Genomic DNA, 12,872 nt, shown 5'->3' on the forward strand with positions numbered 1-12,872 from the left:
AAGAAGACACCTCTACACACATCTGCATGCATGTGTGCATATAGCTGCACTTGCCTGTGAATGCTCACATGAACATGTGCACATGTACAACACAAGCAAAAGCATGTTAATAAACAACACATAAGAATATTTTAAAATAACATCTTCTGGGTTTCTTTGAAATAGTATATTCACATACAGAACTTAATTTAATAGTCTAAGTCACTTATGTAAAATACTGATAGGATTACTCTATATGTTGCTGAAGCCTTTGGAAGCCTCATCCATTTCTCTCTCCATCATGCATTTTGAAACATGAATTTTCTCTCTCCCAACATGCATGTTAAGGCCCCTTCTGCATAGGTGTGGAAATGACTGGAGCCTGCAGGTCCCACATCTAGTACTTAGGATAGTTTTACCTCAAAGGAGGTTTTCTAATTTCAAGCTGAGAATGTTTTCTATAAGTGCATTACAACTGTCATTCAGACCACGAGTGTGTTTTTTGAACGAAGCTAGCAAGACTCCAAACTGGTACCCGCTGCTGAAATCTACAACCATAGCAGAACGTTTTCTTCTGGGTGACTTAACCTCAAGGTGATACACCTTCAAATCTACATCACAGGCTGCAAGAAACCTATTCGTCTCTCTTTTGCTCAGTCTGAGTTCCTGCCATCAGTAGGTGTATCTGCCAGTTCATCATGGTCACAGCAAAGGGAGGTGATGAAGAAGTGGTTGAAAGGGGGCAAACTGCACCTTAAGAAACCTGGCATTGTTCTGGCATTGATGAAGTTATCAGCTGCCAGTGATCAAAGAGAAAAGTGTTCCAGGTTAAGGATCACTTGGCCAAAACCATGCATTTTAATTGAATATGGAAGGTACCTTGGGATTGATTTCTGTGGCATGTGAACTGCTTGATCAGAAAGAAAGAGCATTTTTTTTTTACAGTGTGGCTTCTTTTATAAGGCTGAAATTTAACACTTAAGAAGTGGTATTGCCATTGAATGAATGCTTAAGAGGCTTGAGACAGCCTGCATTATAAACAGAAGATCAGAGTACATGCTGTTTTCTTTCCTCTGTATCTCCTTCATCTCATTTTTAGAAATTATGGGATGTTCTGGTTTCATACACCCAGGTATGCAAAGTAGGAAATGAAATGAAAACCATTTGCAGAATCTGATTTTCTGAGAAACGTATATGGGAATAGAATGCCTTTGGATTGGGATATGTCACCAACTGCTGTAAATGACCTATGAAGCACGTACTGAGGGGACAGCCACTGAGCTACTCATGTCTTCAATCTTCCTGCCTCACATACACTAAAACAGAAGCTTCACTTAGCAAAGCAAGCAGTCCTTTGTAAGACATCACATCATGAAGTTTTATTTGCTCTAATTTCTGTGTGGTAAATAAGTGAATCACTCTTCTAAGAGACTTTTTATCCCAGCCAGTTGTCTGGATGTCTTGGGCTGTAGCTGTGTTTACAAAGGATGGAGACAGTAGGTGTGTTCTTGATACTGGCAGTGAAGGAATTCAGTATGAAATGAACCTTGGGCAGCCTAACTTCCACTTACTGCACAGCAGTCGGCAGCTTGGACGTGAGAAATCAATAGACATTTTTGGCTTGCTGTAGTGTTAAGTGGTTTATTTATTTATTTATTTATTTATTTATTCATTTTAACAGCTCACTGATCTTGAGTTCCTGGCTTTAGGAAACTACTGGCTACTATTTGCACTTTTAGAACTTTAATAGGACCTGATGACAGGTGGACCCATGCTTTCCTTTGAGTAGATAACTAGTACCTGCCTAACACAGGGCATCGATGTCTCTAGAGGTCACTTTAAAGCAACAGTGTACACTTTATGTGGTCTTAGAAGTGCCTCTGAGCACACACATGGGCTGATGAGCTCACTCTTACTTTCCTTGAGCCTGGGTCATATGCAAACACTGCTTCTGCTTCTCAAGCATTTAGCTGAGATTTTGCTCTAAGGATCTTGCTTGACAGCACCTTTAAGGACTGTGAGCAAGTCTCAGAAAAAAAAAAAACAGAACAAAGATTAAAATACAAGATGGTTGAGACTGGCTTGGTGCCTTTTGAACAAGGGATTTGATCTCTCCAGTAATCTATAAAACAAAGGCAGTAACTCCTTGTCTTCTGCTCTGGTGGTGTAGAGAGTCAAGGTTCTCCCATCTTGGTTGCTGACAAACAACAGGTGCAAAGTCATGGCTGCTGCTGTAGATCCTAGATGCTGTCTGCCTATGGAAGGGCAGGCATAAGCAAGGCTTCTGTGTTAGAACTGCATATGTATACCTGTGTATACAAAGACCAGCTGTGGGCATCTCCCACATCTACCACTGTACCCTGTTCATTTCCTCCTAAATGATCTGCAGCTCATTGATTCTCTATTCTTCCTGGAGAGCCTTGGGAAAATGTGTGACTAACATCCAGAGAGCATGAAGAGAACATTTCAAATTGACTTCCATCAGCACTGTCACATTGAAAAATGGCTGCTAATGAATTCTTAAAAGGGAACAGAGGAACTGAGGGCACACTAATCTCAAAGCAGCTTGACCATATGGGTGTGCACGAACACATCTTAGTGTGAACTTTCGGAACTAATATGTTGATTGGGCTTGCTTTGTCTGGTCCTGAGACTGCATACAGATGAGGTTAATGAGCACAACCAACCTTCTTGCTTTCACACAGCATTTACTGAACTTGCCTCTGCATAAAACATCTATCACAGAACGCTAAGCTAAATTCTTTCATCCTTATCACAAAAATTAGTCATAAAAAGTCAACTGACTTTCCAGAGGTCCCCTAAATCAGAGTTGCCATTCATGAAACTAGAAGCCAGTCAGTCCCTCTTGCCTCAAATTGCATGGCATCTCCAGATGACATTCCTCATCTTCCACCTCTGCCAATCATCTGCATTGCTATTCTTGTTCTTTCCTTCCCTTGATGACCTGAATTCCGCCCTGCTTTGGGGGTCTTTCACTTTATCAACTACTTAGGAGAAGGACTTTCCCCCCTTGAATTTAATTAACATAGAGGAATCCCCGGGGCTTATAATTTGGAGCAATTTGATTGGTTCTTTGCTTTTCTTTTTGTTTTGTGACACTGTGTAAGTAAATATCATTGAGTGTGTTACCTAAGGCATGTTAGTGTCTTCCACAGAATTCTTTGCAGCTCAAATAAGATAATCACAGTTGCGTAAACATTTTTCAGTCTCCAATTCTATGTAACAAGATTGAGTGGAACATCCAATCATACTTTCCTTATAAACACTCACCCAACAGGGCGTATTTTATTCTGTAGTTTCCTATCTTCCTATCTATTTTTTTCTGACACTAGACATTTTCTTAATGGTAAGTTTCAGGAAGATGGAAACTATATATTCAATATTATATACTACAGTGAGAGTGAGTAGATGATTTCTACTCGTCTCATTTAATAAAATAATTAAGTTTCTAAAAGTTAAAAATGAAGCAAATGTTTTAATGTAGCAAAGAAATCAGTAGAGATGATTTCTTTCCAAGGAGTCCATATCTTCATGCTTTTAAATTATTATTAGTAATAGTTTTGCTATTTATATGTGAATGTGTATGAGAGAGATGTGTGTGCTAGCCAGTGTGTGTGTGTGTGTGTGTGTGTGTGTGTGTGTGTGTGTAGAATAAAGTTAACTTTTAGGAATAAGTTCTCTCCTTCCACAGAACAAACTCTAGTCTGCAGTCTTGAATTGAACAGGGAATGAGGTGATTTATACTTCATTAATATCTAAAATCCTAGAAGAAAACACAGTTTTCTTTAGTTTTCAGATTGCTTTCTATTTGCAATGAAAACAGTTGGTGACTTGCAGCTAGCTCTAATGCCAGCACGCAGCAAGCTCAAGTGGGAGGACTACTGTAAGGTGAAGCTAGCCTTTTAGTGATATTAAAGGACACTGTCTCAAACAAAGAAACAATGAAAAACAACAAACAATATAGTAGTGAGGCCTTATATGGTGCTTGTTTTACTTCTCAAACCAGTTTTGACACATTATTATTAACTAAACTTGCTTTTCCATTAGCTTATAACAGTCATATAGTGTATTTTCCTTGTTCCTAGATATCATTGGAGGTTTCACTTTACACTTATTTATTTTTTAATTCCTTAAATTTTTAGGGGCTATAGTATTTTCTTCGACTTTTTTGTTTATGATAATGACCTTCGACTGTTTTGAAAATTAATTGGGGATGTATTTGTTAGAACTAGTCATGAATGTTGGGACAGGAAGATCATGAATTCAAGGTCACCTGGCCCTACATAGAAATACTCATCTGAAAAAAATAAGTGAAAAGATGTATTTTATAGAATATCCCTTGATTAAGATTTCCCTTCATATTAGATTGGGATTATGTTGTTTTGGGAGGAAGAACACAGAGTGGAGCATTATATGTTCTGTGTCACCTGGAAAATGCATGCTACAAATGTAATCCATTGTTGCTGATGTTGACTTTGATCCTAGCTGAGATCCTGTTTCTTCAATAGGGACTTATTTATGTAGCCTCTCTAATTCAGGTTTGCTTATAGCCAATGAAAGCTCTTCTTCAGGAACTGTCTTTCCTTTTGAAATTCCAAACACTTACACCTTAAGTTTCCAGATCTACTGCATTTGTGGCCTTAGAGTTGTAAGATCTGCTGTACATGTGAAACTGAAATTATAAGCCTATAAATTAATAGTTGCACAGATTAAACAGTGAACCTGAATTCTCTCCAGAGAAATTTGCAGATTAGTCAAAAGTACTAGGAACCACCTGGAGCCAACAAGTAGTTGACAATTTTTCCAAAATAAAATAATAATTAAAAAAAAACATGTTGAAACCAACCTAATTGTCTGTTTCAGAAATGAATTCTGATATGTCTTAGGTAGAAAATATAGTCTGTGGTCAAATTTAAAATTCTATAAAAATTTTTATTTTTTAAAACACATATCATGACTTTCCCAATGAGGTAGGAGAGATAGATACTGGAAGATGGAGGTCAAAGCTTTGCTGCAGAAACCAGGTCATAACTAGTCACTATATAGTGAGTGTGAATATTACATGCTTCAGCCTCAGATCTGGACAGGTATTCCCAGCATGTTAACTTTCAGTTCTGTTGAGATGAAGTAAAACACACAGAGTTACTTCGCCATGTGTGTTTATAGCTGCACTATTCACAAAGGCAAAAGAAAAAAATCAAGTAACCCTCAATAGATGGATAGTCAAAGAAAATGAGGCATATATAAACAATGAAACTTTGTTCAGCTATAAATATGACTGACATTGAGCCATTTTCAAAAGATTTATGGAGTTGGAGATCATTATGTAAAGCAAAATAATCCAAATGAAAAAAATCATTATGTTTACTCTCAGATGCAAAAATCTAGGTCTAAATATATATATATCATGTTATTGTGTGACTTAATGTGTAAATTATATTGCTATACATAAGTCTGGTTTTTAAATAAATATGCATAGTTGTGGGACATGAAAATATAAAGGAAAATATAAAGGGAGCTATGAGAGCATAGCAAGAAGACTAAAGAGAATAAGAAAAAAACACAAAAGAACACACCAAAATATATGTGATACCAAAGCAGGAAGAATTGTTTGTGTGAGGTAAGACAAAGAGGGAGAGAACTACGCATGATAACACACACACTTCTTTACATAGTAACCCAAATTTTTCAAGAAGTGAGAGGGAAAGTACTTGTCATTAAATTTGTGCCTTACTGTATCTATGAGTTCTATCACTACACTAATTGTTTCTCAAAACCAAGATATCTATGGGTCTCTGTTGTGGCTTAAGTATTGTTTGTTTGCTCATGAATTGGGACTTGCTCCCCAATATAAATTGTTGAGAGTTTTTGATGACCCTTTAAGAAGTGACCGAGTCTTCAAGAATTAATGCAGTTCTCAAAGAACTGAGCTTGTGAACAGAAAGTAGATTGCAGGAAACCATTTGTTCCTACTTTTCACTCTGTAACTTCACCAGGAGTTAAAGTGGCACTAAGCTCTCAGCAGAAGGTGACAAAATACCAGCATTATGCTCTTGAACTTTCAGAACCAGGGGCCAAAATAACTTTCCTAGTCCTCCTATTCTAAAAAGCAAGAGAAAGCACTAAGTGTCAGAACTGCTTTCCTAAGGCGTGTAAACCCCAGCAAAGGGCATTTAACCTTGCAGATAGTGTATCCATTAGCAGCTTCTTGGGCTCCCAAAGGCAGGATGTTCTTCTATATCCATGCTTCAGGGTATGAGGAACCCAAAGCCACTCCAAACCACTCACATTTATCTGTCTAAGTGGACCAATAAGGGACCTGGGTGGAAGAATGGGTCTGTGTGGAGAGCAAGTTGCTACTAGCCTTCATAACCTCACTAATTGTAACCAAATATCTTGGTTGGATTTTTGAGAATCCCTTGTTTCTTTAAAAATAAAATCCCGAAAATTAGATTTAACGCCCACAGGAATTTTTGTTTTCTTTTTAAGTAAATATTTAAGGTTCATGTCATCACAGAGTTTAACTTGAAACTTTCCAGGATCACTTTTTTTTTTTCCCAAAGAATGCTGGAGCTGTGGAAAGCTAAAGAGTTGCAGCCAGTGTCTTACTTCCGGAGTCAGGACAAAATTTAGATTCTTTTGACATTGAGTGTGTCAGTCTATCATTGATGCTGCATTGTATCACCAGATAGTGTAACTAGTCTTTCAAGTTAAGAGAAAAATCTAGATAAAGGGCAAATAATAGGTCATTGGAAATTTAGAATTCTTTTTAGCTTGGAGAACGTGATGTAAGAATCATAGTTCTTCTGCCTTAAGAAATGTGGAGATTAGGAGTAAGGTAAAGAAATATTTCAAGAGATTACACGAGTCAATAAGAGACCCAGAGCTACTTCAGTTCTAGCGGATGCAAGACAACAGAGTTGGATTGAAATGGAGCCAAATCGAGTGCTGTTGTACACACTCAGCCACTAATTTCAACATTAGACTAGTTTGTGATTGTTATGGATGGACAAGTTTACAGTTGTTATGGATTCTATCATTTCGACACTGGCACAAGGGTGGGCCCCTCCTGCTTGTCATGCTAATACGGCTGCATTGCTTTGCCTATATCATTATTCTGCAGATACTTCTCTGAGAAAGGTAAAGGATTCTGAAGGAAATTGCAAAACAGCCACTGAAACAATTTAGAAGGTTAATCCCGAGTACAAGATTCTCCTGGTGCACTTCAGTTCTGTAGAACTTATAAGAAAGGAGTGGATTGTATAAAATTAGGAAGAACATGAGGATAAAAAACATGAATTTGAGATATTAAAATTCATTAAAGTTTAAAGAAGAAAACAAGGGACAATTATAAAGGAAACATTGCTTTCCCTTTGTTTTTAAAAAATGTGTATGTATTCAGATATATATATATACATAGACACATACACATATGCACACATATATACATATACATACACACTTTTATGTATATGTATATATATCATATATCATATACATATACACACTATATGTATCAGGTATCAAACTCAATTTGTCATATTTAGTGGCAATTATATTATCTACCAAACAACCTCACCAGCTTGTCCTTCTAAAGGAGCAGTACTAGAGTGACAAGGAGCCCAACAGAAGTAGAGACACAGGGCTTAAGGTCCAGTTTGGATTCATCCCTAGAGTGTTTGTTTTTCCCAAAGCTACTGAACTTCTGTGACCTAATTTTTCATGTCCATTAAATAGAGTTGATTCTTAAGACATTGATCCTTGTTCAGTTTAAAGCATGGTGCTTAGATACAGGGACTGGCTCCTCTGTGCTGTTTCCTTCCCCTCATCCTTAGACCAGGTTTATAATTGTCTCCATATTCTCTCCATTCTAGCTTTAGGTATTCAGAATCCTGATTCTTGCCCTCAGGCAAGAGCCTTTTGGATTTTAGCATCTGTCTTTCACTGAATTCATAGGAGCACATTAGACTTTACTTCTGTACCATTAATAATCTTCCCAGCTGAACTTATCTAGAGTTATTTATAGTCAAAACCTGGGAAAGAAGTTCATTATTTTCACCAGATAAAGGTAAAATGCTCACTCATTTGAATTGATTGCTGTGGAAATGGACACTGATTGGACACTCATCCTGGTTGATTACTGTGCAAATGGATGCTGGTCTAGTCACTCATCTGGGTTTATTGCTGTTTGAATGGACACTGGTCTGGTCATTCATCTGAGTTGATCACTGTGCAAGTAGATGCTAGTGTGGTCATTCATCTGCACTGATTGTGTAAATAAGCACTGGACTGGTTACTCATATGTGTTGATTGCTGTGTGAATGGACAGTGCTCAAATCATTCATCTAGGCTGAAAAGAGTTGATTCTTAAGACCTTTGTTCTTGATCAGTATTCTGGACAGATTAGTTTAGGAATGGTTTCTCACAAGTAGCTATTTGCTACTATGGAAATAGATACTAGTCTGGTCATTCATGGAGTTTATTACTGGTTACTCATGTGACTTGATTACTTTCTGAAGAGACAGTTGTATAATCATTAATCTGGGCTGGTTACAATTCAAATGGACACTTGCTTGGTTATTCATCTGAATTGATTACTGTGCGAATGGACACTAGTCTGATCACTTGTCTGGTGTGATAACTATGTGGTGATCATGACAAGTGAGTCAACCTGTAAGTCCTGGGACATCTTCTACATACAAAGTCAGTACTTATGTTTAAGTTCTCAGACTCTATTATTTCACTGTATAAATCTGCCAATTTTGAAACATTGTATATTTTTGGTCCTGGTTATCAAAGCAGTAAGTTTCATTGTTTCAAAGAATCATGAATGCTTAGAGTTAATATAATTTAATCATTTCACTAATTTTGATGACAGATCCATTTCAAAATTAGTACTATAATGGGTTTTTAGTAACTCTTCCCTCTTCCCATAATCACTGGTTGAAGAAGATATGGCGACAATGGAAATGTGATGTATTCAACCCTTTTCCACTTGTCCAACAAAAAAGTGGCTGAATTTATGCATGATAGTGATTAGTCTGAAGGAAAAGCCTAAGATGCTTTGCAAATGGATTTGCTTAATATAGTCCTTGTACTTATAGGTGACCTAGATATGTGGCTTAAAATAAATAAGGGTAATCTATGAATTTTAGAAGAAATGCATTTGTTTAATTTGGGGCAATGAAAAGCCTTCTACCATTCTATTTAGTGGTAGCTATCTACATAACTAAAACCACTGACATCAGCAAAAAAAGTGGCACCAGTGTGTAAATGATGCCAAAGTTTTACATACACTTTATACACAAACCACTCAGTGGCTTACAGTAGCTTGCAGCCCCTCCTGTGCTGTGGGTTGCCTGTGTTTAGGTGTTTTTTAATAGAGGACCTGTCCTGTGGTTTTAGTTGGAGGGCAGCTACGAATAGACTTATCTGATATGAAACAACCACTTTCACCATATTGAGTTACTCAAAGAAACTCTAGAGCACATCAAAGGAGACTGTGAAAAGAAATCACCTCTTGATAGGAAAATGGTAAGGTGATATTAAGAACACAAGGGATGGGAAGTGTTGCTATGGAGTCTTTGTACAGATGAACCCTATCATAATACTTCTAGAGAAGTTCCCTGCCAAACTCTTTAATGCTGAAGTTCATTAAGTATCGTCTGCAGACCAAAATCAAGCGTCTGCCTGGTTTTATAAATAAAGTTTTCTTACTGTCGATCCATGCTTGGGCATTTACATGTTGCTTGCGACTATTTTCTTATTACACGGGCAGATTTCTATAGAAACAATAGCAACCATGTAGCCCATAAACACTAAAACTTCTACTATCTGGTCCTTTACAGTTTTTCAAGTCTTTCCAGAAAATTTGACCACTGTTATTTTTGTATTTTTAAAATTTTTACTTATGATTTAAAAATAATTACATCCATTTCCTCCCTCTAATCCCTCCCATATGCTCCCTGTTTCTCTTAAATTCATGGTCGCTTTTTCTTTAATCATCATTGTTATGCACACATACATAGGTGTATACGCAAATTATTGTTATGCACACATGCATACATTTATAAACAAATTGTCATTATGCACACATATACAAATATACAAATGAGTAAATATATAAAGCAAGCTACTGAGTTCATTTACTGCTGCTCAGAAGTACATGTTTTTAGGACTCACCACTTGGCATTGATAACTAATTCGGAGGCTCATCCCTGGAGAGGATAATTCTCCTTTAGCAGGTCATTAATTCTCTGTAGCTCTTCATTCTTCTAGTGGTCGAACTCAGTGAGATTTCTTCCATCCACATTGACACGTCAACTGGTGCTGTCATTGTCGAGGTCTTGCTTGAGTATCCATACTGTTGAGACTTCATAGATATGGGTTCCTTTTCATAGCTAGAAGATACAATATTAGAGTAGACTTCTGGGTCCTCTATCCTTCATAATCTCCTCTCCCATTTGCCTAGTGTTCTTTGAACCTTAGGTCTAGGGGTTGTGTTGTAGAATATTAATTGCGGCTGAGCACCCCATGATCAGTTGCTTCTCATGTTTTGACAAGTTGTGGCTTTTCCATAATGGTCTCTGCTACAAATAGAAGCTTCTTTGATAAGGAGTGGGAGCTACACTTATCTGCATGTATAAGAATAAGTAGTTGGTCTTTTAGTTAGGAGAGATGACAGAGGTTCTTTTTAGTCAACAAAATGATGGACTGGGTATTAGGTCTATCTTTTGGTATAGTTATGCTCTAATTGTATTTTGAGAGAAAAGGGTTTTTTTTATTTTAACAGGAAGGGTGATATGTAGGAGGAGCTAAGGTAGGAGGAGTAAGGAGAGGAAGAGGAAGAGTAAGGAGAGGAGGAGGAGAAGGAGAGGAGCTAGGAGATGAGAGAGAGAGAGACAGAGAGAGGAGAGGGGGGGGGGGTTCGTGTGTCTCCGTCAGTCAAAGGTAGTTGGTATATCTAGGTTGGGTATTGGGTTACACTTCTGATTGTATGGGTATCTTGTTATTGAGCATTACCAAACTTATAAAGCTTTTGATTAACATTTTTAAAAAGTTACTAATAAAAAATACTAACAAAAAAAAGAATAATTACTTGGAATGTACTTAGGAATTAAACTGGTTTAGAAAAGTGGCAGCTATAGGCTCTCCACTAAGATCCATGACCTCATTAGCCATAGACAGTTGGCAAGGTTTACAGTACCAGGCATGAACTCCATACTGTGGAGCAGGTCTTTTTAAGTACAATCACACAGCTGTTGATTACTACCAAGATAGGATTTCTCTGAGGGTTGGGTCTAAAGGCTTTCTCCTTGTCTCCATTCCCACCAGCTCAAATGTAGATTTGTTGTTTAGTTTGTGAGCCTAGTCTGCTCTTATGGGATATTGTATGTGTTCTAGGTGATCTTCAAGGCCAAACTTGTCAGCAAGTAGAAATTATCTGTGATGCTTTAGGATATCTCATTCACTAGATATCTCGATCTACTTAATCCAAGCCTGATCCGAAGCATCCATACTGAAAACACTGTGTAGTCTGCCTAAAGAAAAATTGGTAATCCTGATGCACTTTAAAGTTTTATTGTACCAACAGTAAAACAATCACCCTATAAATTAATTAATAAATATAAATTAATTTCTAAATTATAAATACATTCTTCTTTTCCTTTTTTACTGATTATTATATTTACTCACAGTTCAAATGTTGTCCCCCTTTCCGGTTTTCCCTCCACAAACCCTCCATCCCATCCCCAACTCCCTTTGCCTCTATGAAGATGTTCCCCCACCCACCCACCCCCATTCTCGACCCATAGCTCTAGCATCCCCTTATGCTGGGGTATCAAGATTCCACAGGACTGAGGACCTCCCCTCCCATTGATGCCGGATAAGGCAACCCTCTGCTACATATGTAGCTACAGCTATGGGTCCCTCCATGTGTACTCTTTGGTTGGTGGTTTAGTCCCTGGGAGCTAATAGCCACAAATAATATAAAATATCTTGGTGGGACTCTAACCAAACAAGTGAAAGATCTGTATGACAAGAATTTTAAATCTCTGAAGAAAAAAATCGAGAAGACCTCGGAAGACGGAAAGATCTACCATGCTCATGATCACCAGGATTAACACAGTAAAAATGGCCATCTTACCAAAAGCAATCTACAGATTCAGTGCAATCCTAATCAAAATTTCAACTCATTTTTCACAGAAATAGAAAGAGCAATTCTCAAATTCATCTGGAATATTTAAAAGGAAAAAAAAACCCAGGATATCAAAAACTATTCTCAACAATAAGAAAAGTTCTGGGGGACTCACCATCCCTGACCTCAAGCTGTACTATAGAGCAATCATGATAAAAACCACATGGCATTGGTACAAATACATTCTTATTAAATTAAATTATTAATGTATAATTTATAAATTAATCTATAAATTAATAAAATGTACTCATCTGTTGCAAAGATATGACTCTAATTTGATCTGAAACTAGTCTATTAAGCACACACAGTGTTTGCTAGAAATGCCTCTTTTCTGAGTGGATGACAATGTGGTTTTGGATAAAAAATTATTTTTACATAAAGAAGAGAAGGGAGAAAAGAGCTGGGAAAAAGTTAAAGGCAATGGAGGGGTTAGCTCTTATACTAGTTGTATACTGTGATAGCTAGAAATACTAAGTATGAGAAATTACCTTAAAATAAGAGATGCCTTGGATAGTGAGGGCTTTTGAGAGGTATAGACTCCGGAAAGAAAAACCTGCCAAAGAATGAGCCCATAGGTGTGTGTGGGTCATTGTGTGGGGGGAAGTGTCGAGGGGGATAGTGGAAGAGAATGTCGAGGGGGATAGTGGAAGAGGGTGTCGAGGGGGATAGTGGAAGA

At 37.4% G+C, this 12,872-nt stretch overlaps 1 protein-coding gene across 1 annotated transcript in view; it reads left to right on the top strand.

Moving 5' to 3' along the window:
- Prkg1 (protein kinase cGMP-dependent 1) overlaps positions 1-12,872 on the top strand; it is a 1,042,192-nt gene that overhangs the window by 322,223 nt on the left and 707,097 nt on the right. The window lies entirely within an intron of this gene.

Source organism: Grammomys surdaster, unplaced genomic scaffold (genome assembly GCF_004785775.1).
Source record: "Grammomys surdaster isolate TR1022 unplaced genomic scaffold, NIH_TR_1.0 141, whole genome shotgun sequence".
Classification (NCBI taxonomy): Eukaryota; Metazoa; Chordata; class Mammalia; order Rodentia; family Muridae; genus Grammomys; species Grammomys surdaster.